The sequence below is a fragment of the Mauremys mutica genome, chromosome 2 (genome assembly GCF_020497125.1).
Source record: "Mauremys mutica isolate MM-2020 ecotype Southern chromosome 2, ASM2049712v1, whole genome shotgun sequence".
NCBI classification, from domain to species: domain Eukaryota; kingdom Metazoa; phylum Chordata; order Testudines; family Geoemydidae; genus Mauremys; species Mauremys mutica.
Window position 1 is genome coordinate 235610301 of NC_059073.1, and position 6484 is coordinate 235616784.

General features: G+C 38.7%; 1 long non-coding RNA gene across 1 annotated transcript; it reads right to left on the reverse strand.

The window, feature by feature from the left end:
- Positions 1-457: 457 nt before the first annotated feature.
- On the reverse strand, positions 458-6132 carry LOC123365278. Its single transcript, XR_006577512.1, has 3 exons — positions 6006-6132; positions 2216-2462; positions 458-634 (listed from the first exon to the last, which is right to left on the reverse strand). It is a non-coding gene; the product is annotated as an uncharacterized LOC123365278 (long non-coding RNA).
- Positions 6133-6484: the final 352 nt, after the last annotated feature.

A 6484-nucleotide genomic window follows, 5' to 3' on the forward strand; every position in this document is an offset into this window, starting at 1 on the left:
AGTTATTTGGCCACATTCTAGCCAAATGTGATTCCATTGACTTCATTTAACTGAGCTCAGAGGTGGCTTATTTTGTTTAGAAACCACGTAAAACAGGTTTACACATTTTTTAAAACTTTGAATAACCACCAATACATCTGTGCATTATATTTACTCCATACACAATATCTGTAAATGATTTGTATTTGTCTAGTTTCATTCAATTTTGTTTGGACTCATTTAGTTTAAACTATGTCCACTGAAATCCAAGGGAATCCACCTGAGTAAAAGGTGAAGGACCTGGGAAGTTGTCTCTGTATGATTTTGTAAATTGTAAACCAGATCTTATCCAACATACTAACTTTCTTACATAAGAATGAAGACATCTCTACAATCATCAATTCTGTTTAGTTTTAAAAACAAGTAACAATTACATTCGGTTTTAAAGTTTTTGAATAACATTTGGTCATTATCTGGGGAAATCATGCCCATTAAAATCTCAGGACCCAACCCTGCAGCCCTCATTCAGGTCTGTAGTCCTATTCACCTCACTGGGTCTACTCTCATGGGTAAGAATTGCAGGATCAGCTGTTAGGGTCAATCTTGCTTACAAAAGCAGTCCCATCAAAGAAGAAACAGGCAATTGTAAGTGCATCTATAAGTCAATGGAAATTTTCACATGAATAAAGCAAACCGGGTTAGGTCCTTAACATTGTATTGTTTCACATCTCTCATAAAAGAAAATGAGGTCTGACAACAGCAATGTCCCCTCCTTAGCCTGCCTGAACTGGAAATTTAGATGCTGGAGTTATTTCAGTGGAATCAAGTTGGTTCATTGGTAGACATCTTTTAGCATGAAAACCTACTGGTATTTCTTTTGTGTCTCTTCAGCGGATAGATAGGACAAAATTTTCAGCTGCCAACACAAAATTGCATGTGCATGTATGTGTACAGTAGAACCTCAGAGTTACAAACACCAGAGTTATGAACTGACTAGTCAACCACACGCCTCATTTGGAAACAGAAGTACACAATCAGGCAGCAGCCAAGACAAAAAAAAAAGAAGCAAATACAGTATAGTACTGTGTTAAATGTAAATTACTAAAAAATAAATAAAGGGAAAGCAGCATTTTTCTTTTACATGGTAAAGTTTCAAAGCTGTATTAAGTCAATGTTCAGTTGTAAACTTTTGAACGAACAACCATAATGTTTTGTTCAGAGTTATGAACATTTCAGTTATGAACAACCTCTATTCCCAAGGTGTTCGTAACTCTAAGGTTCTACTGTAGTCCTAAAGCCAGCTGAGGCACATTTAAAAAACTATAACACCTGAAAGGATCTAGAACTCCAGCCACTAAAATGTTCATCCTTGCACGAGTGCAGATATTTTAATTTTTTAAAGTATGCACACAGATGTTTACATGTATTCCTGCATGCTGTTTTGCATGTGAACCTGTGAAAACCCAGGTAGAGGGCTTGGTGAAAGTGTATCACAGAATGTATTATCTACACCGTCATTTGCTACATGTATTTTGTGCACAGTATTATATATTTACTATGTGCATTTTTATAATATAGTACTATTAAAATACGTTCCAGCAGTTTGACTACAGGTGCATTTTTCAAGGACAGTATAAAAGTGTCGACTATGATACAATTTATAAACGTATTGCTATATTACAGTCACATTTACAATCTGCTTGAAAAACATACTTATATAATACCATACACTGAGTGCAATTCGATTTTGATGGTAAGATTCCAACTTAACTCCCAAGTTTGGCTGATCTAGAGATGTTAGCTGGGCAGCAGAAACACTAAGAAATCCCTCCTGCTCGCAAATGCTTATTGCCTTTGTAAAGAACTGACAGCCAGAATGGTTTACAGATTTGTTGTTCAGACAACAATCAAGCCAATGTTTATTTAACCAAAAGGCAGTTCCATATCTGAGGCTATACTGTGTGTTCAGTTCATGACAATAATCTTCTTCCTAATATTGAGCAGCACTGTCTGAAGACCATTTACGACTTTTTCTACTGAAAAACCTCACATTAGCTCAATGGACAACCTGAAAGACTGTAAAGGACTAATGAGTGCCCCTCCCTCATCCCATTGGGCTGTAGTTGCCATGACCCCACCTTTTCCCTGTCACTTTGGGGGTGTTAGTGGTAGCAGTGGTGCTAGCCTCATGGAGTCTGTGCATTAAGTGGAATATAGGGAGCAGAGTGTGACCAACCTGTGCACTCAGATGAAAGTCAGCTCCTTGCATCCTTTACTCTGCCTCGAACATCAGAGCAGCACAGTCTAGCCCAAATTGTATAAGAAGCACTTCTACGATGGATACCCGTTAACTAATTTTCAGATTGCAGAAAATAATGAAGGGCAGTCCTGTGGCAACAATTTCGGGGTTTTGCCAAACGTCTTCCCTTTTTTGACGTCTACCGTCTGTAACACCATTCACAACTCATGGAGTACAGAAGAATCTGAAAGCATAACAACAACAACGAGCACCAGTTAAGCATTTCAGTCCACAGGCAGTCTTACTTAAGTCACTTTTCAGAGAGAAATATGGGTAAAGGAAACACAGGATAGAATTTGGGCTCATTGTATTTAGTCCTAGAGATATTTTGCTGTAGCGTGTAAGGGTTTTTTCCTTTTCTGAGTTGCTGTCAAAGACCTAAATGAAGTAAATAAATAGAAAGAAAGCTATGACAGACAATTTGTAGATGAAATGTTAAAAGACTCTGCTAGCTGAAACTTGCAAATCTGCTCATTTAGTTCAGTAGAAGCCTGCTCGACCGGGGAAACAGACGGGCCGAGATCTAGTCCCACCAATGACCTCTCCATGAAAATTAATTAATTGGCATGTGTTGTGCTTTGTTAAGGGAAGGGAGTAAGATACTTCATGAATATGAATTAAATGCTTGTTGAAGCCAAAAGGTCCTCTTTTTGAGCCATCTCTGTCTGCTTCTCCAATCTATGCACCCTAGAGGTACATAATGAAGTTATAGGCAAGTAGCATATATCGTGTTTGTGAACATTAAAAGAAAAAAGCAGCTATGTGCTCCATATTCCCATAAAATATGATACAGTTAATTATTAATAGCCTCCACATTTGAACATACAGAGACAGAAAGGTCATTTGGGTCTGAATGTTAACACACTGATGCAGATTCAGATCTATAAAATGAATTGGTGTTGATGTTTAGTAGAAATGATATATTGGGAACATATGTTTAGATAGCTGAAAAGTGCCACTTAGCCATAAAGAGAACCTGACCTTTTAATGTCACACGATTTGATCATGTAACCTTTACTCCTGTGAGCAGCACTTACCCGCACTAGTAGTCCATTGACTTCAATGGGACTACTCCAGCGTGAGAAGGTTGCAGAATTGAGCCCACAATCTTGGAAGTTTTATTTAAAAACTATAACCATACCCTATGAGGGGAAAATTCACTTAGAATGAGGAGTTAAACCTATAGCAGGGGGATGAGGAGAAAAACGTACAGAAGTGCTGAATTTCTTTGCTTTACGATTATAACTGATGAAGTTCAGAGCAGAGATAGTTCCACAACTCGGATGGATGCCATAAAAACATTTGAAAAGTAACTGAGGAAGTACTGAGACAAAGAGTTATACAATCAGTTTTAAAAAAAAAAAGTTAAAATGTGTCAAAATAGTCTTAGTAGACAAAAAAGCAAAGGTGAAAAAGAGCAGAAGTAAATTAATCTTCCCGAAGTACATTACATAAGGGGAAATGCTTGGTAGTCGTTATTTGCAGTAACAACTCAAGACAAATGAGTAGCTGGTACGTTAGTTCTGATGAAGGACATGTGAGAAAGACAATGGCTTTCCATTTTTAAGTTAATCAGCACCCAAGTGATGTATTTCTGAAAAATAATAAAATGGATTAATCAGGAGCTCAGGGAAAGAAGAGGGTAGACATTTTATTTCCACCACGTGTGGATGAAATATACATAACATAATAAAGGGCTGCTGTCGACTATCTGCAGGAAGAGCACCTGGAAGATTAAAGCTGTGGACATAACATTAACAAAGTACAGACCACACTGAATTAATGAGCACTGGAGATAGACATTCAGTAGAGTCTTAATTTATTTTCCTTTTCTAGCTCATCCTTTAAGAAAATGACAGTGTCTTCTTATCGATTTTACACTCAGAGATCAATCAGAATTGCCCTGACTCAGACAAAATTTACAGCACTCCCTGACACTGCCTGGAGCATCTGGGCCTTAAACAGACATTACAAGGAAGCAATAGATCATGTTTGTATGTAGAGCTTGACATGCTTAAAAATAAGCTAATCTGTAGTGGAATTTCCTTCTTTTTGACAAGTTGCTCTGCCCAGCTCTTCGGCCCCTTGTTATGAATTTCTCTCCCAGTTCTACTATTAATTATAACATGTGTATACGATTCATGTATTTAGGCCCTGAGGGAGGTCATCTGCTCTGCAGTTTTAGATAAAATATAAACTAACAGATCACTCCTACTTAAACAATGTGAAATGTCACTCTGAAGCACTCCATAAAAAAAGCTAGAGGTGTTCCGTCAAGAGCTATGATCAATTCTGACAACCCAACAATATCAGAGCTAAATGATGGGCCGGTACATTCCTAAACAGCCCTCTGTGGAAATTGCTGTATCCGGAAGCTCTTTTGTGCAAGTAACTAGATGTATTAAATGCAATAATTACAGAAAAGACACTGTGACGCTTAGGCAGTTGTTGGCTAAGCTGACTTGTTTCCACACTACCATTTATCTTGTAACTGGGGATTGCTTCTCCACTGACTTGTACACTTGAGAGATAGGATACGGCTCTTCTACATTAAAGACCTCAAGAGTTTCCAGTTCTCAGTGTGCCAGCAAGAGGCCAGCAAAAGACAATTATTTGTGAAATATTTGATGAATCCCTCTTGAAGGCAAAACGTCAAGACTGGGGGTTAAAAAGAACTGACTCTAATAAAACTGGGCTACATAAAATAAAGTATTTAATCAAGTTTTGCTATTTAACTCCCTCAGGGAGTGCCAGTGTGGTCACTTAAGTGACTAAATCAAGGCCCATTGGGGCCAGGAAATACAATAGATAGGGAACACTCAATGGCACACTTTTCTAGTCTTCCTCACATTTGATCAGCTGACAAGACATCAGGAGCCCAATCTTCCTAGGTGCTATGAGTTTTCTGTGTAGCACAGAGTGCACTCAATTCCCTTTGCTTTCAGTGGATGTTGCGGGTGAACAGCCTATCACAGGATCAGATCTAAAGCTGTGCTGTAGCGGGGCTGGGATCGCACCAGAACAGGATACCAGTATTTTTGCCACATGAAGGACACCATTTTGAGAACAAAATGGCAACCTCCACACTTTGTGACCCAGCAAGGCCACACTACATGGAGGACACCGTTTGGTAGAGCAAAATTGCACAGTGTGCGTGTGAGGCCATGCTGGCAGGATCGTTCCCATGCTGGCAAGGGCATTCTGGTAGCTGCCCATTCAGGACTACACCTGATCATTTACACTCAGCCTTTATTCTGTATGTTGATACTCTGGAAAATCCTTATGATAAAATTCCTATCTGACTCAGAGCCCTTCATAAAACTTTTTCTAGTGAAACAATCCAGGTGCTCTGTACACTGGATGACAGATCAGGAACTATAAATATCTGCCCCCTTTATAGAGGCAGATTTTCACATCAGACAACTGGCAAATAGCTGGCATGCCTGACAAATCATGTCGATTTCTTGCCTGGAAGGGAATTTATTTATTTTTTTGCACAATACACTTGACCACAACTTCCTTTAGCAAAGCCTTTGGCTTGGTTTTCATAAGCTAAAAAGGTGTGTTTTTGAATCAAGTTAGGTGAACTTGACTGAATCTGCCCCCTTGACAGCCCTGTAGGAAGGGTTTAGTACCTTTAGAATTGTTTGAGCTGGTCTTGCAATAGCCCTGGGGTGTTAAGAAGGGGTTTTCAATCAAGTTAAGCTAACTCAATTGAAACACATACCTTTTTTGCCCATGTAGACAGGGCTGTTGATGTCTTGCAAATACTTAAAGTAGGAAGTTCTGTGTAATTCCTCAGTCTAAACACTTCCTTTGGTGGAAATGGAATTTGTTGTTTACTGTCTTATCCTGAGACAAGAACAAAAAAAGTTGACACAGATAAGGTGGAAAGGCACAACAGAAATATAAACAACCTAGCAGTCTGGATTCTGAAATGTACAAAATATGATGACATGCAGTATAAGAAATAGAATGTGATTTATTTATGGCACCCCAGTATGTGTCTTGCCCTCAAGTAATCTGGCAATAAATTACTGTGGTTTCAAAAAACAAAGCTAACTGCGGTGATTTATTTTACCTTTTCTGTTTTCTCCTTATTTCTGATTGTCTGGCACAACAGGACCTACCCTAAAGAAATTAGAAAGATATAATCTTCTGCAGGGGGGGGGATCTTGCACTTGCTTTTCCTAGAGAAGTCTCTCT